The sequence below is a fragment of the Narcine bancroftii genome, chromosome 2 (genome assembly GCF_036971445.1).
Source record: "Narcine bancroftii isolate sNarBan1 chromosome 2, sNarBan1.hap1, whole genome shotgun sequence".
Taxonomy (NCBI): domain Eukaryota; kingdom Metazoa; phylum Chordata; class Chondrichthyes; order Torpediniformes; family Narcinidae; genus Narcine; species Narcine bancroftii.
This window is the reverse complement of record NC_091470.1, coordinates 163474672-163500081: the sequence shown is the minus strand read 5'-3', so window position 1 is coordinate 163500081 and position 25410 is coordinate 163474672. Positions and strand designations below refer to the sequence as shown.

The 25410-nt window shown below is 43.7% G+C and overlaps 1 long non-coding RNA gene across 1 annotated transcript in view; it reads right to left on the bottom strand.

The window, feature by feature from the left end:
* LOC138752503 (uncharacterized) overlaps window positions 1-21262 on the bottom strand; it is a 38272-nt gene extending 17010 nt beyond the window's left edge. Inside the window, exon 1 of the long non-coding RNA XR_011350705.1 lies at window positions 21133-21262. This is a non-coding gene — a long non-coding RNA (uncharacterized lncRNA). The remainder of the gene's footprint in view (window positions 1-21132) is intronic.
* Window positions 21263-25410: the final 4148 nt, after the last annotated feature.

The following is a 25410-nucleotide window of genomic DNA, read 5'->3' as shown; positions in this document are numbered from 1 at the left end:
AACATCGACCTAAGGGAGGAACTGATGAAAACGTGGGAAGAATAAAATGTGGGATTAATATAGAGATGTGTGGAAGATGGATGGTTAATGGGTGGTGCAGACTCAGTGGGCCAAAGGGCCTGTTTCAGGGCTCTATGACTCCAATGACCTTTTTGTCATGCGTTTCAGGAATATTTCAAAGGAGGGATGGATTATAGACAACTCGATTAGTTCTACATTGGAGTAAGATTTAATTGCCCTCAATCTTTTTGCCTGCATGGTCTTCGGGTTACTAAACTTCCTGCTCATTTATCTCCACAGAAAGAAGTGGATGCTAGTATGGTCAACATGGAATTGATGGGTTGAAGGGCTTCATTATGACTCCAGTGAAACCTTGAATATAATTAGAGGAAGGCGCTGACCAAAATTGGGAGGTTGCCCTTGCCAGATAAGTGTGCATATTAGTGTGCTGTTTGCTTTTTAACCGCTGAGAGGGTAAGGTTCAAGTAGCTCTGTTGCCAGCATTGAATCAGCGGCTTAAAATCTTCTCACATGTAAAGGTCTTCAGGACTTTCTTTTTACATTTTGTTTTTTTAATTACAGCACGGTAGCAGGCCCTTCTGGACCATGAGCCAATGCCACTCAATCACACCTAATTGACCTACAACCCTGGTACGCTTTCAAGGGCGGGAGGAAGCCGGGACACCCTGAGGAAACCCACGCAAACACGGGGAGGACATACAAACTCCTTACACCGAGCGGGGGATTTGAACCCAAGTCTCTGCCGCCATAATGGTGTTGCACTAACTGCTATGCTGGCCATACTGCCCTGAGAACCATGGCTTTTCTGAAACATCGTCTTCACATCAGGCCCTTTTTTTTTTTTAACCCACCTCATTTTGAAGCGTTTTCCTCACTATGGTGCCCCCATACCACAATACGCAAGCCTCCGTCCGTGAGTAGATTTATTTTGCCTCTCGTGAATTGAAATGACTGATTTGTGCCTAATTAATCATTAGCCTGAACTGATCTTTCACGGGGTCCTTTCAAGGCCCTGACAATGGCTTCAATCCTCTCAGCATGGGCCAAGTAGAAATTTGGAATGCCAATGCACAGCTTATTGATGTGTGAATTCCCTGAAGTTTGGCCCGGGTTCTTTACCAAGGTTCTAATTTAAAGAAAAAAAATATTGGCTTTGCTTTGGAATCTGCACATTTTGAAATGCATCCTTCATCTCTTTGGGATGGATTTTAAAACCAAAGGAAGTGGATGCGTGATTTGAAATTACACATTTAGTGAACAACTCAAAAAAATGTTCAGCATAAGTAAAACTGCATCTCCTTTCAGATTTCAGATTTCTTGTCTGTGGTGGAACACGGTACTGAGTAGAGCCCGAGGCTCCCCCCTTACACCTGCATTGGACGTGAGCCAGCAGCATGTAGAGGCATGCCTGTGTTTTCTGATTAATAAAGCCTTTGACTACCTACAGGTGGTCATTGATTGTGCTGCATTATCAGAGTATACCACGTTGTGATAGTACAGATCTATCACCAATGTACATAGTGTATATAGTTACTGTATCTAGACTGTGCTTACAGCGATTGGCTGAGAGCGAAGCCACGCCTATTGTCTGGGCCTTAAAGGGTTGTGTCCCTAGCCAGGTCGGATCATTCCGGACTGGTCAGCCACCTGTGAAGAGCTCCTGTCTTTTACTAATAAAAGCCTTGGTTTGGATCAACAAGTCTTTGATTCTTTCGACGAGCTCTGCACACATACAACCCGAAGATCCTTTTTTTTTTCTCTGCGGGCAAGGCAGAATTGATGACGATATTAATAAGTTAGCTGTTTCCTTGCACAGTCCTGAGTCAATTTAGAAAACAATCAGCATGGATCTTGGTTGAAATCTTTAGCAACATCCAGTGGTGTGACTTGAATTTAGACAAATACTCCTCCTGAGGTTACTAGTAACAGGTGCTAGGAACTGTGGAACTCCAGACACAGTTCTAATTATATGCTGGGCTTAGGCCATAGGGTTTACAGATACAAACCATGGGTATGTGTTGTTCCCAAGCCTTTGCATTGTAAAGTTAATTTTATCAGGCTCTACTGCTGTGGCAAGGACTGTGGTAAACTTGTCTTGATATTTTAATTGCTGTACTGGGCTGCTCAAAGTGTGAACTTTCTCATTGTATCTTGGTACACGTGGCAATAAATGAATTAAGTTCTCGGCTAATTGCCTCTTGAACATATCTCGCCCACTATCACTTCAGGCAGAACGTTATTACCATCTTTTTTTTTTAACATCATACCCCAAATTCACCTTCAATTATGTCAACCTGGAAATTAGAAGACAACTTGAGAATACAACAATGGTACAACAATGTATTCCATTAGAAAAAATAACATATAATTTAAGAAATAACATCACAATATTCGAACAAATATGGGAACCATACATGAAATACAATAGAGAAATCCTACCACGGACCTCCACCACCTAAAATGACAGAAGGAGAAGACAACGAAATGAACTGACTCAGCATATAAAAGTAAAAGATAAAAATTTCTTGTTTATTTTATTAAGTGACGACATTGTTTAACGGGTTTAATGTATCTTATAGATTGAACGTTGAATAAATGGGAAGGGGGGAGAGGGAGGGAGGGAGGGAAGGGAGGGGGGAAAAGGGGAGAAAATGATACTATATATTCAAGAGCAAAATGTCTGTATGTATTTTGGTCAGTATGGTTTATAGTGTGAAAAATTAAAAAAAAATTTAAAAATCATATTCTTGACAACCTGTGGAATTTTCTGCTCAAGGAACCAATAGAGGCAGCCTCAATAAATATATTTTAAGACAATAAAGCCCCTTTCACATTTCCATCTCATTAAATCAGCCGTTCAGTGTCCCGGGATAAGAATGGGGAGGGGGGGGTTTGGCCTTCTACCCTAACCAAGACACTGAATGCTTTCACGCTTGCAAGGGTCTATCCCCGGTGTTTGGTCCGTTCTACCTTTAATCGGAAGTGCCTGCAACGTTGCTGCCCGTTTCACACTTGCCTGATCTCAACGCCGGTATCTGCATATGCCAGGGATCGTACTAGGGGTCAAGGCCGGCAATCCCCCGGTGTGAGATGACATCATCTGAATCTGGCGTTGAGCAGATTTTACTTTCACACTCGCCACTCTAAAGGCCAATTGGCGTTTCATTCCTGGGATCACTGGCAAGTGTAAAAGAGCTTTAGATAGATATTAAGGGTTACGGGGGAAAAGGCGGAGCTGAGGTCATGCCCTTGATCGATTGAATGGCGGAGCAGGCTTGATGGGCCAGATGGCCTTCCTCTGGCTCCTTATGTTCTTACAATTCCCCTTGCTGCACCACCTTACCGAAGCACGCAGATCAGACTGATAGGATGAGGCTGCAGGCCGTAACAAGTCGCTTTCAGGTGCTAGGACGCAGACAATGCGCTGGCAGACGCAGTTGGGGGAAGTGCAGCTGGGACGTTCAGGTGGCCGTGGAGAAGATGCCTTTCTGTCACCTGAACATGCCGCGTGCGAGCGAACGCCGGCTCCTGTGGACTGTGGCCATAATCCCACTGCTGCTTACAGGTGCAACAGGGGATTTTCTGAGCCAGAGATTATACCTACAGGAGGAGTGTTAGGTAAGTTCTCCTCCTGGCCGGGTTCTCCTCTTTCACCCGCATTGGGATAGAATAGACGGCTTTACAGTCAGGTATTCTGGCCACCTGAAAGCGGCTACAGATAGTCACAAACATTGACATTCATTTGTTCAGATGGAGTCAAAGAAATGCTGATCAGTTTCCTGATAAGAGTAATTGGCACTTGGCCCCTGCACAAGTGTGGTGATGCCTCAGTCATGTGTGAAAGCCTAAAAGGGCAATGAGGCGATAAGCAGCTGTGAGATGTTTGACAAACATCATGTGACATTTGCAGAGAGATTTGGAGGTGCAAAAATACAGGGATTTCATGAGCTGACAGAGATTGTCATATGTGTAAATGCACAGTAATTAATCAAAGGTTTATAATAACATAACCCAGCTTATATGAACACGGAGCCCTCATCCTGGATAAATTATTTATGGAATGGAATGTCTGAAAAAGTTAAGACAGAACTTGCATTTGTAAAGCAAGTTTCATGATCGAAGGAGGTCCCAAAGCTCTTTACAGCCAATAAAGCTCTTTTGAAGTGTAATCATTAAAGTAAAGTAGGAATTTATTGATATGCAGGGATATCTCTTCCTTCCTCTCCCCCGCCTCCTGGAGGATATTGGATTCGCGGGCTAAAGTTTCTCCTTACTCAAGCACAAACCGAGGTGAAGAGTGACAGTGAGTGGGCTGACCACGGTAACAGGCTTGTTGCCCACGTCTCAAGTTCATACCAGCAAAGCCATTTAGGTCCACCGCAACACTTCACAGTGAACAGGCAACGATTACATGCAGAAGCTGTTAATCTACTTGGTTTCCTGGCAAAATAAATCAATCGGCGCTGATGGCAAACATTCTTTTTGTTTCCTTTCAGTTCGAAGTATCAGAGCTCACAAAGTTAAGGCAAACTTCTGAAACCAAACCCTGTGTTTCCACCTTGTGTAACATAATCCCTCCGACAAGACATGAAAGGCAACACTGACAAGCCAACCTCCCCTTCGTGTCATATATCTTATAAAGGTAAGGGAATGATTGTTGCATGAATTGCAATTTGTACAAGTAATTTATTTGAAAGCAAAAGAGATTTACGGGTGTAAATTTTGCATTTACTTATAGTAATACTGACTCTAAAGTACTGAGCAGAAAATGTGTGGAAATTCACATACGTGCCTCTCACAAGCCCCTTTTAGTGGAGTGGAGAAAAAGCAAATGTAAAGGTGGATATTCTCCATCTTTCCATCACTTCATTCACCTTCATAAAAGCTCCAAGGGTGGATTCAGCAGGGCACACTCAGAGGTGGAGCGACTCTCCACCTCCTCTATAAAGGCAATGCCGCTGAAAGCGGCGGGCTGATGACGTCACGATGACATCGTCACCCTGCAAACCAGGAGTGCGAATTTTAAAGCACTCAGTAATGTTCAGATACTTATGGCTCACAACAATTACTCTGTTCATTTTAGGGATGGCTAAAGTTTTTTTAATTCTTTTGGGTGGGAGGGAATGTCTACATTAATTTTTCACTTGCCGGCATGTATGGATGACATCACAGCGACAGGCGAAGCTAGCATCCCCGCCTCCCTCAGCTCCGGAAGATGTCTCCTGATACTGTGATACTGCTTTCTGAAGGCAACGTTGGATAGGCCTGCACACAAGAGGGGTGTGTGTGTGTGAAAGATAACTCACTGTCAGAATGTTATCAGTGATTATATTTGCATTTCTACCACTGTCACTTTACATATGAGTGAAATCAGTGACTGAGATGCAAATCCAAGCTCACCGATCGCCCATTGACAAGGGTTTACGGTTTTGGGCTAAATCGCAATCGCCACCAAGGTGATGTCACCTTGAAGGGTGAAGAATGTGGAATGAGAAGAAAATGCCAGGAGAAGTATCCCTTGAAAATGAGGCGAAGCTGGAGGCAGGCAGCATCCATAGGTCCGTGTTCTCAACCCTTGACTGAAATTAAAGTAGGAAGGATATCAAAGAACCAGAGGAGATGTATTGGATGGAGAGGTGTAAAGACAGGTAAAAATGGGGTGGGGTGGGTGGAAAGATTAGAGATTAAAATAAGACTGGGAGCTTGTAAAGAAAACATAGAAAAAGATAAAGTTGAAAAATAAACTGTAGGAGTGAAAGCTGGTGAAGATGGTTCTGTATAATCAGTGGAGGTTACAGTGATATTTTAAAATTTAGACAGGAGCAGGCCCTTCCAGCCATCCAATTGCATACGCAATTAACCTTCAACCCATTACGTTTTTTTTGGAAGGATGTGAGGAAACCGGAGTACTCACGCAGATACCGGGAGAACGCACAAACTTTACAGTCAGTGCCAGATTTGAACCTGCGTTGCTGGTGCAGTAACAAGGTTGCACTAACCGCTATGCTAACTTTTTTTGTTGCAGCGGCAGCGATAGGGTTCAGGGTTCGAATCCCGCGCTGTCAGTAAGGAGTTTATATGTTCTCCCCATGGCTGCATGGGTTTCCTCCTGGTGCTCCGATTTCATCCATCTTTCAAAAATTTACAGCAGATTGTTGGTCAATTGAGTGTAATTAGATGGCACGGGCTCGTGGGCCAAAAGAGCATGTTACTGTGCCGTACCTATGTTATCAACAAGATTCCCACACTCCCCACCAACTATATATATCTTTTACAGGAATCTCGGCCGCAACAGCCTCATAAAGAACAAGTAAGAGCTTGAGTACCCAATGCTGAGTGAATCCCCTCCTGAAACCCCAAACCATCACATCATTGACAGGGCTCATCAGACAAGGGCTTTCTGAGTGCAGATCCCAGAATATGTGACGATGCAATCTGCTTGCCTGGCAATACATCCAATGCCTCATGCATATTATTGCCCATTTGCTGCTGTTGCTTGGGTGTTTGCAAACAACAATGTACACTGCAGATATTCACTTAAGAAGCCATTTCAAAGGGAGGTGAGTGGGGTTAGACGATGTTCTGAAATCCCTACTTTACCCATTTTTATTTGGTGACAACATTGCCCCCGAAATTACCTTCAGCAACCATCTCCTGAACAAGTAACGTCTACCACCAACAAGCACAAGAGAAATGCATTGGGGAAGGTGTCCCGCTGCAGTCTCTGATCCTGAGTTAGAACTGCATGTCTGTTCCTTTATTGTCACTGGGTCTAAATCCTAGAACTCTTGACCTGACCACACCGTGAAAGTACATTAAGCAAAAGGTTTGTTATTGTCCTTGAAGGTGACTCACTGCCCCTTTCTCAAAGCCAAACGAAGAGGGGCAATACATACAGAGCAGAAAGGAATTGCAAGGGGCCACAGTGGTGTCAATGGGGTTGAATTGAGAATGAATGTAGCAGTGTACAGATGGAAATGACACTAAGGATGTAGAATGACTTTGAATGGTTTTCCTTCATTAATGAATTATTGTGAATAAAGTTTACTTTTGGAAAAAAATGTGCACTGAAACTTGGCGCAGCCAACGCAAGAGCTCTACAGGGAAGGACGCGGCATGGTTAGCGTAAAAGGTTTGCACAATGCCTTTACAGCGCCAGCGATCGGGACCAGACTGGGATTCAAATCCCGCACTGGCTGTAAGGCGTTTATCCCCATGTCTAGGTGGATTTCCCCTGGGGTCTCCAGTTTCCGTCCACCCTTCAAAATGTTGTAGGTTAATTGGGCGGCATGGACTTGTGGACTGAAAGGACCTGTTACCATGCTGTATATCTAAATTTAAATCCTGGATCCTTCTTCTACTGGTCATCGAAGGCATGAGACTAGTGGGGAAGCCCCTCAAGCAACTGACTGGGAGTAATTATAAGGGCCCATGATAATGCTGCTTAGAAAATTAGACAATCAGTGTACAATTTACTGCTATGAAACGTCTATATGAAATATGACACTGACAATGAAAGTAGTCTGTATAAATCTTTGTCCACGAAGCCAAGCCAAAGAAGAAAAGAAGTGTAAATTAAAAATAAAACTAAATTTAGACATATAGCACAGAAACAGGCCAATTTGGCCCTTGCCGCCCAATTTACACCCCATTAACCTACACTCTCCGATATGTTTTTTCAAATTGTGGGAGGAAACCAGAGCCCCCAGAGAAAACTCGCACAGAACGTACAAACAGACAGCGCGGGATTCAAACCCAGTCTGGTCCCATCATCTCACAAGAACCAGGTTGTCAAAAATTCTGGCCTATGCCGTCAAAATGCGCACTTATCTGAGTACAATCTGTACAGCCTTTCAACACACTGCTCACAAGCTTCAGAGTGGAATGATTCAGCTTTGTTAGTTAAGAAGATTATCTTTGAAGACACTGGAGTGTGATACCTCTGGAAATATTCCGGCTGCACATTTAAGTTGCAATTTGGTCAATGAGGCAGACTGAGAAGGACATACAACCTTGTTTGGTTTCTCCCCCCCACCCCGAGCCTTTTCCAAGTAAACTCGAATGACAGGCCCATGAATTCACCCAGTGTTAAGTCATGGGCCAAGAAAGAATTCACGGGGTAATCAAACATGCCAGAGGCACACTTGAATCTTCTTTTTTATTTTAAAGTACCTTTTCTCTCAAATGTTATAGGCTTGAGGTAGTCACGCTCATACTAACATGGAGCCTGTTTAAAATATATTCCTGGCGAATGTTCCAGATACTGGCCTTGGATTTTCTGGGGCAGAAACTGTCACCGTAAATCATTCATATTTATTACCCAGGCACGGCAATTTCTTGAAACTTACAAGGAGGTTGACGGCGAGCTGCCCTTGTTACTGAGGCTAATGGGAGAGCAGTGTAAATCATCCAACAATTTATAGGTGATTTATAATTCACAGGGCACTTCATCCTCACCCTGAAACACTGGCTAATTTACACATTAATAATAGCATGGTTGATTGACATGCCATTAGTTTGCTAGCAAATTCTGGGGTCATGTTCCCATCAAGGAAAAGTGTGTGGTTGGGCAAAGTGGGCATTTCAGCCCCGCTTTGTACATTTATTGAACAGACTATCACAATTGCCTTTGAAGGAAAATGAATCCAGGAGCTTGAATTCAAGCACCCTTTCAGACCAAATGGTTGAGAAACCAACTATTTAGCAGTGGTTACAAGGAGTAGGCATTGCTAATTTCCAAATATACCTGGCTATATTTCAAGTTTTACTTCAAAATAGTAAAAGCACACAGGAAATGGAATAATCCCCATGATTGTGTCTCCATTACACAAGAATGTTGAGGGGTAGGAATGTAAAACACAGGAGAGGGTGAAGGCCATTCAGCCCTTTGAGCCTGCTTTACCATTCAATACGATTGTGACTAGTCACACGCCTTCACTATCCTATTCCTGCTTTCTCTCCATGCCCTGTAGCCAATGCGTCCAGAACCAGTATATCTAATGAAGAAGCCTCAGCAATTTTCAGTGGTAGGGAGTTCCACAAGTTCACAACTCTGAGTTGCTCCTCATCTCAGTCCTAAATCACTTATCCTTAGTCCTAGGTGGGTCAAGACAGTCATTGGCCTTACTCAAGGCGCCATTTTCTCAATAATTAGCTCTCACCATCACCTTCCCAAGATCGTGTTATATGGCGAGCTCTCCACTGGCCACCGTGACAGAGGTGCACCAAAGAAAAGGTACAAGGACTGCCTAAAGAAATCTCTTGGTGCCTGCCACATTGACCACCGCCAGTGGGCTGATATCGCCTCAAACCGTGCATCTTGGCGCCTCACAGTTTGGCGGGCAGCAACCTCCTTTGAAGAAGACCGCAGGGCCCACCTCACTGTCAAAAGGCAAAGGAGGAAAAACCCAACACCCAACCCCAACCAACCAATTTTCCCCTGCAGCCGCTGCAACCGTGTCTGCCTGTCCCGCATCGGACTTGTCAGCCACAAACGAGCCTGCAGCTGACGTGGACTTTTACCCCCTCCATAAATCTTCGTCCGCGAAGCCAAGCCAAAGAAGAGCTCTCCTCAGTCCTGATGAAACGTTTCAGCTCAAAATGTTGACCATTCCTTTTCTCCCACTGATGCTGCTCAACAACCCCTGACCCCGAGTTCCTCTCCCAGAGTGCGTTTGACTTTAGTGCCATTTATATGCCTGCTTCAGGGCAGAGTAGGATATTGAAATGGTTGCAGATAAAACCGGGTGAATGACGTAGCAGGCCCGCGCTCTTTCTCAGGAATGGAGAGAGTTTAAAATTTGGTGCTGGCCTTCCCCTCTCCCCTGCCACTCTGAAAGAACATGTGGCTGAATTAAGAAGCAGGCCAGCACCCATTGTACTTCTCCAGAAAGCCAACATCCCGGCTCACTAGGTGGCAGTCTGTTCCAAATGTAAACATGGAAAGAATTTAATGTGCTGTTCGTCTGTCCTGTCGATGAGCAAATTCTCACTGAAATCTGTTATTTAAAATGTGATTTAGCCCAATTAATAAATTTTCTCATGAGCATCTGACTTGTTTCTTTAGAGCTTTCTTCATAGTTCAGTGATCTGAAATTTAAATCCATTTTTTTTCTCTCTGATCCTTGACTCCTTACGGGAGTGATAAGTGGAGCCGATAATCCACATGTGTTCTCACTAATGCTTTACAGAGTGTCAGGATCATTTGATTGGACCTAAGTTGAGATGGATTTCATGGATTGTTTTCAATAAGATTCAATGATTCATTTTTATATTGGCGTTCCACAGATGCCAGAGATGACTATGGTCTGGCCAAATCAATGAAACAGTATTGCTTCAATTAATTAATCAGATAAAGCTGGTGAACTCTTGTCAATGCCACATAAGTGTGAGATGATGCAATGGTGAATTAGAACTGCATGTGGAACCGAATGGGTTTGGCAGAATTAGCTTGATCTCCAACCAGCTTGGCTGAATCATATAAGATAAATTATATAGTTGGGCTCATTAAAATTCTACTCACGGCATATGGGTGCTATCGAATAGACCATTTATTGCCTGTCCTAACTGCCTTGGAGGAGTTATTGCAGTCCATGTGTTGTAGGCAGTGGGGAAGAACTTTAAACCAACGACGATAAAAGAATATTGATATATCTTGAACCAGGATGGTGGACAGGGAACGTAAGATGTAAGTTCCCATGCCCACAATGTGCCTGTCCTTTCTGCTGGTAGAGATTGGAGAGTTGGCAGATGTGGTTTCAGATCACCAGGTGGGTTGTCAGAATGCATTTTGTAGAGAGTACCCAAAGTAGCCTTGAGGGAGGGAGAGTGTGAATAGTTAAGGGGGAGAATGGGTGTCAAGTAAATGGACTGCCTTAATCCGGATGGTTTTAAGACTATTTCCTTCGGATAAAGATAATCTTAACCGGGGAAGATTCCATCACATCCTGACATCGTATATAGTGGAAAGGAAGAAAGTTACAAGATGTCCAGCCTCTGACACGTCCCTGTATTCACTGCATTCATATGATTGCTCTTCATACCTTCCTGGGATGTTAATGGTGAGGAATTCAACTGCAGTCACTGCATTGAATAACAAGGGGAGGTGGTTCACTCATTCCTGGTGGAGATGCTTGATGCCTGGTATGTCTGTAGTGCAATTGCAATATTTATCATTAGTCCAAACCTGAATGTTGTCAAACCATTTCAATGTCACTGCTCATGCCAATACTGACAGGTCTGTCCATGGCCAAACTGAGGACACCTGCAAATTGGAGGAGCAACACCTAAAATTCCGTCTGGGCACTGTCTAACCAGCTGGCATTAACGTTGACTTCTCCCGTTTCCATTAGGCCTCTTCCCTCTCTCTCATCCTTCAGTCTCCTTTCTGCCATTTCCCCACCCACTTCCCTCACCTTTCAGAGAGCTGTCTCTCCCCATCATTTCTCAGCTTCTGCTCTCCCGCCCACATCCACCTCTTGTCCGTGCTCCTTCCCCTGCCCTTCTTTCCTCCTCCCCCTCCCACCTTATTATTCAGGTACTTGTCTGCTCGTACCTCGACAAAGGGCTCCAGCCTAAAATGTTGGTTATATACCTTTCTGAACACTATATGACCCGTTGAATTTCTCCAGCACTTCTGTTTATTATTTACCATCACAGTGTCTGCAGGCTTTCCTGTTTAACTGTTGTGAAACTCTTGTTGAATTTGGATACCGACTATATTACGAACTGAGGAATTACAATCAACAAACTTCTTCATATTTTATAATAGCATGCAAATATGTTCAAGATTTCTCTTGCTTGTCACTTAGATGTACTGAAGCAAATAGCCCCTCATTCAAACTTCATTTGGATGCATGATCTTCTTGCTGAGCCCTTCTGCCAACAAATATTTGCTTTCCAGTTGGTCTATTAGAAATATTGAAGACTCCGAGAAATTGATCGTTGCCACCAAAATCATATCAGTTAGTGGTCAGTGTATCTTTTGTTCAGAGTCCTGTTTCTGGAAGATTCAGCAAGAGTCAAGGAGATCAGGTATCCAGAATGTGGACCTGACAGGTTGTGGATGTGGGGTGGGCGGGAGAATGGATCAGCTCATGATTGAATTGTGGACTAGATGGGCCTATTTCTGATCCTAGTCTTAAGGTTGATCAAATGAGGGAGGAGTTTGTGCAAGGTTCAACCCAGGAGGTGGGATTGGATTTGAAGTGGGGGGCAGGGGGTGGGGGAGAATGGGTAAAAGAGAAGAGGATCCTGATGATCTACGCAGGTGAAAGGGGCCTGGATGAAAACAATGTGAGTACTCGCCAAGTCAAGACAAGTTTGTTGTCATCTGATTGCACAAGAACAACCAGGTGAAACAGCGTTCACCGGTCCTCAGTGCAAAACATACAGTCACACAACTAGACATAACACACATACAGACAAACAATGCCTATGCAGGAGAAAAATTCATAAATACAAATAAATAAATGATTGTTTCATGAACATGATTGTCTCGGATGGGTAGTTTTGGCAGTTCCTTTGGCCGTGTCACTGCTCGAGGGAAGAAGCTGTACCTCAGCCTGGAAATGCTAGCTCTGACACTACTTCTCGCTTTCCTGGCAGAAGATGAAAGGCGCGGTGTTCAGGTTGGTGGGGGGGGGTTCTTCAATAATTTGGCGCGCCCTCTTCAGACAATGATCTGGTCTGAACAGGATTTATCTCAATCAAGCACCCAAAGCTGGGTTGGGATCCAAGCCTGACCGACTTTAGGTCAAATGAAACATGTCCCACGAGTACTCTGGCCTGTGAGCCCGAGAGACAATTATTGGTGACAACTAGCACTTGTCTTGGGTAAACTTATACCTCTCATTTTGTTCATTTTAGATTGGTCACAGTGGGATATTAAAACGCATCATTGAGCTTCTCCGTGGGTTGGTGCATCAAATGCACACTGGTCCAAGAACAATAGTTGTCTGTCTACAGCATGAACAAAGACATGATTTTCTGGATTGATGAGAGAACAAAAAACATCATCCTGTCCAGGAGAATCTCTAGCCCCAAAAGAGGCCCCATGACACTCTTGGCATTTTAAATCATGCTTCTTAAATTGTGAACCCATCTTAGACCATCACACGAGCCTCCCTTCCCTCCATCAACTCCACCAAAAACTCGATAGAGCCATCATACTAAAGAACTCAAGCAAACAAAGAATTGCAGGAGGACCTCAACAGGTCAGACAGCATCCATGGGTAGAAATAATCAGTCAACATTCAGTGTGGAGCCTATATCCAACTCCTGCAGCTTTTGTGTGCAATATAAGTTGTACTCAATGTACACATATAAATAAATATCTTAAACAAATTGACTGAGCAGTACAGAGAGGAATTTAAAAAAATCAATAAAATGCAAAAAAAAAGAGACCTGATTGAGGAATCTGATAGTGGTGGTGTGAGTCTTGTGGCACCTAGACCTCTTTCCTGATGGGAGCAGTGAGAACAGAGCGGGTGCTGGGTGGTGTGGATCCTTGATGATTGCCGCTGCACTCTGATGGGACCGTTCCCTGTTGATGTTCTCGAAGGTGGGGAGGGTTTTGCCTATGATGTCCTGGGCTGTATTCACTACCTTTTGCAGGGCTTTATGCTCAGGGGTAGTGGTGTCCCCATACCAGACCCCCAGATCCAGGAAAGATCCTCTGAGATAGTTACTCCTGTAATGAAAGAGATCATGTTTGCATTTGCTACTAGCAAGGTCTTAAGGATCATAGTTCCTGTTTGATTATACTTGGCTGCCAGCAGGAAGTTCACACACAAGAAGAGACTGCTGTATGAAAGATTTGTAATGGAGGCTTGAAAGCCCCATGGGCTTCTTACAACAACTTTAAAGTAAAGAACCATTTCCTTCATCCATGTGTTTTTTTAAGAAAGCACACATACTAATACAAGATGAAACAACTCCCAAGCACTTACATTCGCTCACCACCTCTGACCCCTCAATGATCACTGGATCTTATACCTCTGGTTTTCCCTTCCTGAAGTCAACAATCAACTCCTTGGAGACAATGAGTGTGAGATTGTTGTTGGTCCACCATTCAGCCACATTTTCGATCTCACTCCTCCATGCTCACTCATCCCCATCCCACCTCCCCTTTTATACAACCCACTACCACGGTACTGCCAGTAGATTTGATGGTGGTGTTCTACTGAGCCGCACATTCGTCAGTGTGTAGAGCAGGAGGCTAAGAGCACAGCGCCGTAGGTACTACTGAAGTAACCTCACACCAGTAATATAAAGTTGCCCTACCTCTGCCAGACAGCTCTCCCGTTGTAACGCTACTCTTTCTACTGTGGACCTGCACACAAAACAAGTTTCACTGAGCCTTAATGATGATTAAAAAGTAAACGTGACCTTGAAATTGAGCAGTAGGGTTTTCTACCGAGTTTCTGCCCAAGGAACTCATTCCTCTTGAATTTGCAAAGCTGAGCACTACAGCAATGAACATTGTGCCTTTCTTCCGTTTCATAAGGAAACGCGTAAATCGTCGGGAGGCTTTGCTGCTGAGGTAGCTTGGAATTTTTCCAGGTGCTCATGGTTTGGGCCCTGGTGACCTTTGGTAGAGTGAGATATTGAGTGCTAATGACTAGGTGGAACCTTGTCTTTAGCAGGAGTATCAGCCAGCGTTCATTTAGTAGAGTTATTAGTAAATCCATAGAGTTCCACTCAGTAATGGGAACCCAGCTCAGTCAGCGGGGATACAGGGCGAATGCGGGAAATCTGAAATAAAAGCAGGAATTTTTTGACTGATTTCATCAGTGGAAAGAGAAAAGTTTCTCTCCGATGCCCTAGTTCTACATTTTTATTACAAAGCCCAAAAGATCTGGAGGAAGGGCCCTACAAACTTCAGTCTGGGAAGTTAAACACCAAGGTTCGGCCAGTGTTTTGGGACAACAAATGAAGTTAGTGGCCAAAAAGCGAAAATCTGCAAATTGCGAGGAGGGAGCACAGACTCCTTACAGACAGCGCTGGATTCGAACCCGAGTCGCGTTGCACTAACCGCTACACTAACCGTGCTGCCCCACGGTTGCTAGGAACATTGGGAATGATCAGCAAGATGCGTAGCATCTGCAGAAAGAAGAATAGAATTATCTTCGGAGGCCATTGATCTGAAATATTATTTGGTGCTTTCCTATTGATGATGCCTGAGTACTTCCAGTTACCATTTTACTTCAGATGATTCTAATGGGCCCTTTGTGAACCCGTTACTGCTTCATCTTTTCAAGGTATTGTGGTGATATAACCACCAACCTACTGCAGGTGGCGACCTTTGTACCTGCAGGAAGACCACCTGGGAGGCTCACTCCACCTGGAACGGCTGTCAATCAACCGGATATAGACCTTGAGCTGGCCTCTACCGGGCCAGTCACATGTGGAACCCTCGAGATTGAAACTGGTGTACAGAACTTTAAGTGGATTAAAGCCTGTTGTAGAGTCTTTTCTGTGTTTTGTGTCTGCTTGCTGCACCACAGGTATGGAGCCTGGAAACTGGACCCTTGGATTATTCTGCTTCTTTTTGCACTCTCCTCCCTTCAAACACTCCTTCCTCCTGCCCCTTTCACAAGCTTGCTTCACCCACATACCCTATCTATACCTCTCCCTCCCTCATCACCTACAAATTTTCCACATCTTTGAAGATTCAATTTGGATTAAGAACAGGTTGTAGTTATCAGGCTCTTAACCCCAACCCCCTCCCCCCCCGCCCCGCTCCACTACACTAACCATAAATACTCTGGGTTACGAGCGATATGTTGTCTGCTTTATTGAAACACAACATCTTTTGCACCTATTGCAACTGTGAGTATTTATTTATCTATCCTTTTATATTTATTATCTTCTTTTCTGTCCCTTGACACTTAACAGTAATTTAATTTCTACTGTTGTATTTGAATGGCTGCAGCAAGTAAGAATTTCAATGTATCTGAACATTGTACTTATGGATATGGCAATTATCTTTCATAAATCATATCTTCTCATCATTTATAAATTTAAATTTAGACATACAGCATGGTAACAGGCCATTTCGGCCCACAAGTCCATGCCACCCAATTTACACCCCATTAATCTACCCCCCCCGGTACATTTTGAATAGTGGGAGGAAACCAAAGCCCCCTGAGAAAACCCACACAGTCATGCGGGGAATATACAGACTCCTTGCACACAACTCCAAGCCGATCCCGATTGCTGGCACTGTAAAGGCGTCAAGCTATCCACTTTATTAATTCATAGAAACTCTTGATTTCCAGTTTTGATGAAAGGTCATTGTACTGAAATATTGATTGAGTTTCTCACTCTAAGTACCTGCCCTGACACTTGAGTATCTCCAGCATTCACTGTTTTCTGACGTACACACAGTAACAGGTCCTTCTGGCCCACGGCCCCCTGCCACCCAAATGCACCAATGAACCTACCATCTATTTTTAGAGGGTGGAAGGAACCCAGAGGGAACCCACGCAGACACGGGGAAATCATACAAGTCCCCTGTAGACAGTGCCGGGATACGAACCTGGGACGCGGTACGGTGCTGTAACCACAAAGCTAACCGTGTCACTCATCATTTGAAGTCAAATGCACGGAAAATGTCTGCCTTCGGCAGTGCCACCGTTCGATTTGGTTCAGATCAGTCCTTGAGGAAGTTGTTACACGTGGCCCCCCCTCTGTCAGGTAAGCAAGACCGGAGTAAGTGCTTCTCGCTTGCCTATCAGTTGTGACTTTATGGGTGAGCAGGCAAGCGGGGATGAATCCTCCTGGAAACTAGTGCAAAAGCTGATTTGGCAAAGAAAACCTTTATGATTCTTCAAGGTTCAAAGTCAGAGTTTATTGTCAGAGTTCCCATGACATCACATACAACCCCGAGGTTCTTTTATGTTCAGGCTCAGAAGAATTTTTATTTATCGGAAGTGCAAAAAAAAACGGACTCTAGAAAAGATATGTATCGAAAAGAGGAACAAGAAGGAAGAGCAAACAATCTCTGCAATGCAGAAAATAAATAGTCAGTGATATATAATTTGCAAGGTAAGAGTCTTTAAATGAGTCTCTGAGTTTGTTGTTCAGGGGAGGGGTAGCAACTGTTCCTGAACCTGGTGGTACGAGTCTTTTGGCACCTGTACTTCTTTCCTGATGGCAGCAGTGAGAACAGAGCGTGTCCTTAGTAGTGTGGATCCTCTGAAGGCAGCATTCCCTGTAAATTTTCATGATGGTTTTGCCTGTGATGTATCAGGCTGTGTCCATTACCTTTTGCAGGATTTTCAGCTTGGTGCCCCTATACTAGGCCGTGATGTAGCCAGTCAACACACTTTCCACCACATCTGTAGAGGTTTGCCAAGGTTTTCTATGTTTTACCAAACCTCCACAAGCACCTGAGAAAGTAGAAACACTGACGTTCGTGTGTTAGGGCCAGGAAAGATCCTCTGAAATAATGACTCCCAGGAATTTAAATTTGCTCACCCTCTTCATCTCTGATTTCCCCCAATGATCACTGGGTTGCACACCTCTACTTTTCCCCTCTTAAAGTCCACAATAAACTCCTCGGTCTGGGTGAAATTGAGTGCAAGGTTGTTACAGCATTCAGCCAGGTTTTCAATCTCCCTCCTGCAGGCTGACGCATCACCCCTTTTTATGCAACCCACCACCCCCGCGGTATCATCGCCAAACTTGTAGATGGTGTTGCTGTCGTACCGAGCCACACAGTCATAGGTTTAAAGTGAGTAGAACAGGGGGCTAAGAATGCAGCCCGGTGGTGCTCGGGTACTGAAGGAGATTGTGATGGAGATGTTTTTTCCAAACCTCACTGATTGTGGTCTTGAGGTGAGGAAATCCAAGATCCATTTACACTTTGGGGTGTTGAGGCCCAGGTCTTGGAGTTTGCTGATCAGTTTTGAGAGGATGATGGTGTTAAATGTCAAACTCTAGTCGATAAAGAGCATCCTGATGTAGGCATCTTGGCTGTCCAGCTTTTCCAGGGCTTTGAGAAAAGTCAATGAGATAGCATCTGCAGTAAACATGTTGTTGCAGTAGGGAAATTGGAATGGATCTATGTCACTGCTCAGACAGGAGCTGATATGCTTAAATATCAACATCCTCAAAAACTCCATCACTGTGGAGGTGAGTACATCTTTTAGGCAAGTTACCTCAGTCTTCTCGGGCACAGGTAAGATTGAGGCTTGTCTGAAACAATTCATCATGTAACTCATTGCTTTAAGGGAGGTTCAGAAAAGAGTCCAATATTTGATTAATGTCACAGAAATTTTTGACCTGCGATTGTTATCTAATAATATCCTCTGGAAGGTCCAAATTTAACTTATGTGACTCAGGCCATCAATCTCTTCATCTCACTGAGTCCAAGGGCCATTCTCTCTCACCGTGCCGTCTCCCTACCCGCACCCAACCACTGAGCTTCCATGCTGAGGTCGTCCGAAATTCTCGTATTTAGCCACTGGAGGGAGCGCCTTTGAAAGGAAGCCACTGATACTCTGCCACTCATTAGAGGGGGGATCTATTGAAGAGGAAGCGAGATGGAAAATGTGTTATATGATTAGGAAGATGGGCAGCATATCGCGGGGGGCGGGGGGACGGGACAGAGAGATGATGTCATTGGACAAATGTTCAGGAGAGGTGCGCTGATGGACCGATGGTGGGGGACAGGCTACCATACAGCTTTGGACAGGTGCGAACCAGTGATGGGGAAGGAGTTATTGGCAGGGAAGAGGAGGAATCTAGGCTAAAGCAGGCGACGTTGGACAACACCAGTGTTCAGAAGGCCTGGCATGTGTATTTGAATTTTGTGCAGGTGAAGTCCAATGCTCATTGTTCACTATTCTGATGACAGAATCTCTGCTCTGGGCTAAGAGTGGCGCCCTATTGTCTGGGAAAATGAGTGGTTGTATCCTGGCAGATATCGGATGTCTCTAAAATCGAACCCTGGGATGACTCAGTGTCTTGAGCAAGAATTTTTTAAAAAGTCAGAACAGGAGAGTTGAATGATTAATCATAAGGCTGTAAAAATGGGCAAGAAAAAGTTCTATGATTGCTGGGAATGAGTGCACGCTGTATCACCTGAGGGAGAGGCTCTGAGGTAGCTGGCAAATCTTCACTCATCCTATCCTAACCTCTTCCTATCAACTGCACTGCATGGCTGCTCGTGGTATGGAATATACTCTTCACCATCTGGCCTCTCCAGGTAATCAGTCATTGACAAGACATCAGAAAAGAGTAATGAATATGTTCTGAGTTTCCGCACCAAGGTCGTTGAGCAGCATGAGGAGGACTGAAGCTTCCTCAAAGGCTCTGGATATATTTGACTGACCGCATCAGATCCATCTCTCTCAGTCAATATGGTGTCACTGTAACAGCACTTGCACACAGTTCAAAACCTGCTGCAGACTGCTGTCTCCCAGCAGGGAGACAGCAGTGACTATCCCGGCCGTATCTGGAAAGCCTCAAGATTTATGAAGGTGTTGGAAGGGTAAGCCTAGTGATCGCTGCCAACACATCAGCAAGAACTCTGGCTTTTACTGGCATGAAATTTATTGGAGTTTGGATGTGGAGGCTGGGTTTAATAAATAGACACTAAGGCTTGCAGACGAGGCTCCAAGCAGCCGGTGGTCCAGGTCATCAGTCATGCTGACATGTAACTTATTAAAGTGTCGCACGCTGCTTCCACAAAGCAGAGTTTCAGGCCTTGTTCATCTGGTTTTAATTGTCAACAGCCCCATGGCCCAGACAAAATGGATTGTTTACCCTTAAGCTTATCGCAATTTGGCTTTAACCCACTCCGTTCCAAGTGTCACTCACAGCTTGCAGCTGACCTCTGTCCCGAATGATGTGAGTGATTGTCATGGGGATGTGTCATGCTACGTTATGCAAGGCGATGTTTGTGCACTCAGTGTGGTAACTATTGTAAAATGCAAGGGCGGGGAGTACATACAGGTGCACAGCTCCCTGTAAGTGGCGACACAGGGTGGTGACTGGCAATGAGTACAGCAGTGGAGGGGGAGGGGGGAATCATGTTACAACTGCACAAGTCATTAGTGAACTCGGACTTGGAGGACTGTGCTCATTTCTTCTTGCCGAGCTCCAGGAATGATGTCATTAAGCGGGAAAGTTTGATGAAGATGTTGCCAGAACTGGAGGGCTTGAGTTACAAGGAAAGGATGGATCAGCTGGGACAATTTCCCTGGAGCGTAGGAGGCTGTGACCTTATGGGGATGGAAGGGAAGGGAAGATAATTCTGGTAATTGGCTCGTGTTCTTGACACCAGACTATTGAGTGTAAAATTCTTCTGAAATGTGGTTTTACAATACACTTGGGATGACTATTCATTGCATTCTGTTGACAACATACATTATCAATTATAACATGGTCTCGTCTTCATATGGATATTCTTTGATTCCTTGCAGACTCTTAAAGTTGTTTTTGGCATTCATAGTATCGTACAGCACACCCTGAGTTTGCACGGACCATCATCCTACCCATCCCTTCTAGTATTCTTCCCAAAAACTTCTATATTTTATCATTCACCTGCATTCCATAGACAATTTATATTGAACAATTAATTAAAAAACTTGCGCATTTTTGGTAGGTGGGGAAACCTGCGTGGACACAGGAAGAATGGGCAGACTCAACACGTCAGAGGTCATGGTCGAACCTTCTTCGCTGGAATGAAGGGGCACTAACTCTACTAGGTGCTCTACTGTTGCCTATTTGTCACTTTCAGCCAAATCCAAAGCTGTGTCTGAATAGCCACACAGTAACTGAACAATGCATCTTGTTTCAATCTTTAGTATTTGATCATGCAGCCATGTTGAATGACAAGAGTGGCCTACCTTTGATCCCTTAATGCAGCCATTGGTCAGTGACCAAATGAAAGGATCGGCCCCAGTAGCAAGTTTTAATGTACATGTGTTATTGCAGCGATCTAACCAGGATTCAGTTACCAGATTCTTCTTAAACAAAACGTAAGCTGTTCTTTCCTCCATTATCAATTTTTTAATCTTTCTTTAGAACTAAGAGTTCCATTGAAAGATGAAAACTGGAACTGGAGCCAAGGTATTACAAAAATATAGAGTAGTATTTTACCATGTCTTAGAATGATCCAAGTTCAATTTTTCAGTTTCCTTACGTTCACCTGTTCTGTGCTTGCCATCTGTTTACACATCTTCTTTTGCTTGTCAGTTCCTTTGGATGTCTTGCTTTCATTTTTGTTTTGTAGATTCTGAAATTGATAATAAGGCCATTACGGGAACCCCATATTTCCACAAATGCATCCACCTTTTGCCCACTTAAAATATTTAATTTGATTTTAATTTATTTCCAACTCAGTAGATTTTAGATAAGTTATTGCCAGAGTACATGCATGACATCCCATACAACCCTGAGATTCCTGTGGGCGCGGCAGAATTGCCGCTAATTGGTAGAACAAAATTTAAACTGAACACAGTGTAAACATGTAACCAAATAAAACAACTAATGAATGTAAACAAACGGACTGCAATACAGAGAGAACAAAAAGAAAATTAATAGAAGTCAATACTGGCCACAAAACCCATATTACTCAATTACACTCGATTGACTTATCAATCCAGTATGTTTTTGGAAGGTGGGGGGTGGGGGGGGGGGGAAATATTAGAACACCCGGAGAGAACCCATGTAGAAGCGGGGAGAACAGACATCACCAGATTCATACCCTGTCCTTCTATAAATCATCTTGGTCAATGTTCTGTTTCTGGTGCTACTTTGTTCATTAAAGTGTGAAGGATCTTTGGTCCTGATTTTCCATCATGGGGAAGTTCAGTGATCCTTATGTGTATTGATTGTCAAATATTATTATTCACATTAACTAGGGATGAAATGAGTCTTGCCATGTTTTGGGGCAAACTTTGATGTCTGCCAGTGCTGCTTGTGGATCCTGTGAGGTTGCTAAGGTGTACATTAACTAGTTCAATGTCACCTCGTAATGATCTGACGGTTGAATAGTCTGTTCCGCTAGGCATTGCTATAAATGACATGGCATGTTCACACTTGTTCATCTTTAGTAAGACTTCATTCTGTTCTAAAGAACCCAATTCTTGACTCACCTGGTTCTTCCAAGATACAAGGGACAAGTTAAAGCTTATTCATCTGAATTGATAGGAAACCCATTCTGCACACGTTTCCAATAACGCAACTACACATGAAATAGGATCAACCACGCCAAACACAATTTTACAGTTTAGGTTCAATATTCTGAGCCAATCAAGGTCATTCAATGAGCAGAATCGATTACCTGTATCATTAATTTGTTTCATTTGCTGATGTTTCACTGAAATCTTACAATAGCTAACCTGAATGTTTTATACTTTTCATTAGTTTTGCTGGCCTGAATTACTTCCATCTGTATCCTTGCCCATAACCGAGTTTTCCACTGTGGTCCTGACATTTGCATTGGACATTTAACCCTACTCTGGTTGTGACGTCCTGCATTCTGTTTGTGGAATGCAAGCTGCTGCAGCTTTGTACTGCGAAAATTGCCTCTCGATGAGGATTTCATTCTGCTAAAGTTGCATTTGATTCACTACCAGAACTTACGCCTTTCAGGCTAATGAGATTTGGCCTTTGGTTTAACCCCTGCACCTTAAAATGTTTTGCCATTTTGAGTTGACGTATATGAAATGGATGGTAACCACTGCATCTGCAATGTCTAATTGTTCCAGCTTCATTCACATGCTTTGGATTTCATTTGCACCTCTAGGGTTCATACCATGCTATGGCTGTAAACTGTAGTAAAATTTGTACTTTGCACTGGACAAAACTATGGCATTCTTCAATCTTATTTCTGTGGGGCTGCAAAGTTAAATGTGAAATTCTGTCTGTTTAGTAACGTACATAGAATCTGAGCATGACAAGTAACTTGTCACACGTTGAATTGCTTAAAAAGTTAAAGCCCTTCAGTAGGGGAATGCACGTGTTGAGTTGTACTTGATGCTTAATTCCTGGTTCCTGATTTACAGCGATATCAGATGAAGTACCATTTAAATAATCCTGTGATTTCTTTCCACCAATTTACCAAACAAGGTATCTTTACTTTTTGCGGCGTCTACAAATTAATGCAACACACATTTAAATTTAGACACACGGCATGGTTGTGGTGGTATACCACTGCCTACTGCAAGGGGCAACCTCTGTACCTGCAGGAGTGTAAGGGGAGACAGGACAACACCTGGCCGGCTGTCAGTCAGTCGGCCTGAATAGATCAAGCTCCACCCAGTCGGGTGTCAATCACCCTCTGGGATATAAGCCTGCGCCGGCCTCCTGAGGCCTCACACAGAGTTGCTACACCCACAGCCAGCCTGGCTCTGTGGAAGTCTTTGTGGATTAAAGCCTGTTATACAGTCCTTGTGTGTCTGATTCTGTCTAACAGCGCACCACAATGATTACAGACTCTCTCAGCCCATCTAATGACACCCAATTGACCTGCAACCCAGTCCATTTCAAATGACAGGAGGAAGCCAGACCCCCCAGCTGGAGAAAACGCAGACAGAAACAGGGAGAATGTACAAACTCCTTACAGACAGCGCAGGGTTCAGAACCCCTGTCCCAATCGCTGGTGCTGTAACAGTGTTGCACTAAGTGCTATGCCAACTCTGTCTCCTGAGCAGTAGTCTTCAATAAAGGAGTTAGCATCTGCTCTCCTCACTGCCCCTAGTTTATTCGAAACACTGCATTATTGGACAGGCACTGTCTCCAAAAAGACAAGTGACGACGAGGGTGTTCTAGAATCAAAAAAGAAATCCATCAGGGCCAAATAAAAGCAGAATTTGCGAAAATTCCATGTCCTTAGAACTCTCACAGTCATTGAAGGGACACTTCTGCCTGCACTTTAGAACATTACAGCTGTGGAAGAGGTCACACAATACCATGTACAGACACTGGTAGCTAAAAAGGCAGCACTGGTCCATTGAGTTATGTGTCCAAGCGAGATGCAAATAATTGAAGGAAGAGCAGGAGAATTAAATACAGGACCATTAAGTATGGGGAAAACCATGCAAATGAGAATTAACTGCAAGAAGATTGGATATAAGAAGAGTCTTCAAGTTCAATTTATTTGACATCTGATTGTACCAGCCACCCCCAACGAAGCAGAGTTCTCTGGTCCTCAGTCCGGAACAATGAAAAATGCACCCAGACATTACGCACATACTGACAAACCATATAAATACGCAGTACATATGTACATATATTAAAATAAAATATTCTTTTTAATATAGTTTAATTGATTTTAATAAAGGACTTACAACAAAAAGGGCACGATTCATCAGATAGAATGGACAGTTACATAAACTAAATAAGACATTCCATATATCACTAACATAGATAAATTGTAAATCATATCCATAATACTTTTTTTTTAGAAAAAGAATTCTGGAGGATAGAAGAAAATAGTAAAGGATAATAAATATTCTTAATGAATAGTAGAGACACAGAGAGTTATTTTAACAGTCATTCAGCAGTGGCCTGGGCCTGATACTTCTGCATCGTTTTCCTGGCGGGATTAGCTGGAAGATGCTGTGTTCAGGGTGGTAGGGCTCCTTCTTGATTTTGCGAGCCCTCTTTAGACAGCAAACCTGGTAAATCAAATCGATGTGGGGATGGGTGGGGGGGATGTGTGAAGGATCACCAGTGATCCTCTCGGTCGCTTTTATGGCCCAATGCATTGACCTATGATCTGATGCTCTTCAGCAGTGGATTTTCAAACTTTTTCTTTCCACTCACATACCACCTTAAGCACCTATGCCATCGGTGCTCGGTGATTAGTAAGGGATTGCATAAGGTTTGAAAACTACTGTTTTAATTGTACCCAATTGACTCGTTATGTGCACGGTTTCATAACTCCTAAGGAAATGGGCCAATGACAATTTTTCTCAAGCAAAATATTTCAGTAACAATCGGGTCTAGAGCAGTGGTTCCCAACCTTCCCTTCCCTCTCACCTACCATCTTAAGCAATCCCTTACTAATCACAGAGCACCTATGGCGTAGGGATTACTTACTACAGCAACCATACCACTCTTTGATGCAGTCAGCCAGGGTACGCTCGATAGAGCTCCAGTAGAAAGTTGATGGAATGGTGGCCAGTAGCCTTGCCCTCCTAAGTCTTCTCAGGAAGTTGCTACTTGCTATCACTTGAATGCAGCAGTAACACTGTCCAAATGGGGAATAGGACAAAATGGTGGCTCCGATACATGATACATAGGCAGCCGAGACATATACATTCAAGTGCAAAATTCTTTCACGGTATTTATGATAAGTATGTTTTTCTTATGAATAATGTTTGAGAAATGGTAACAGAAATTCGGCCCTGAGACCGAAAGTTATTCTGT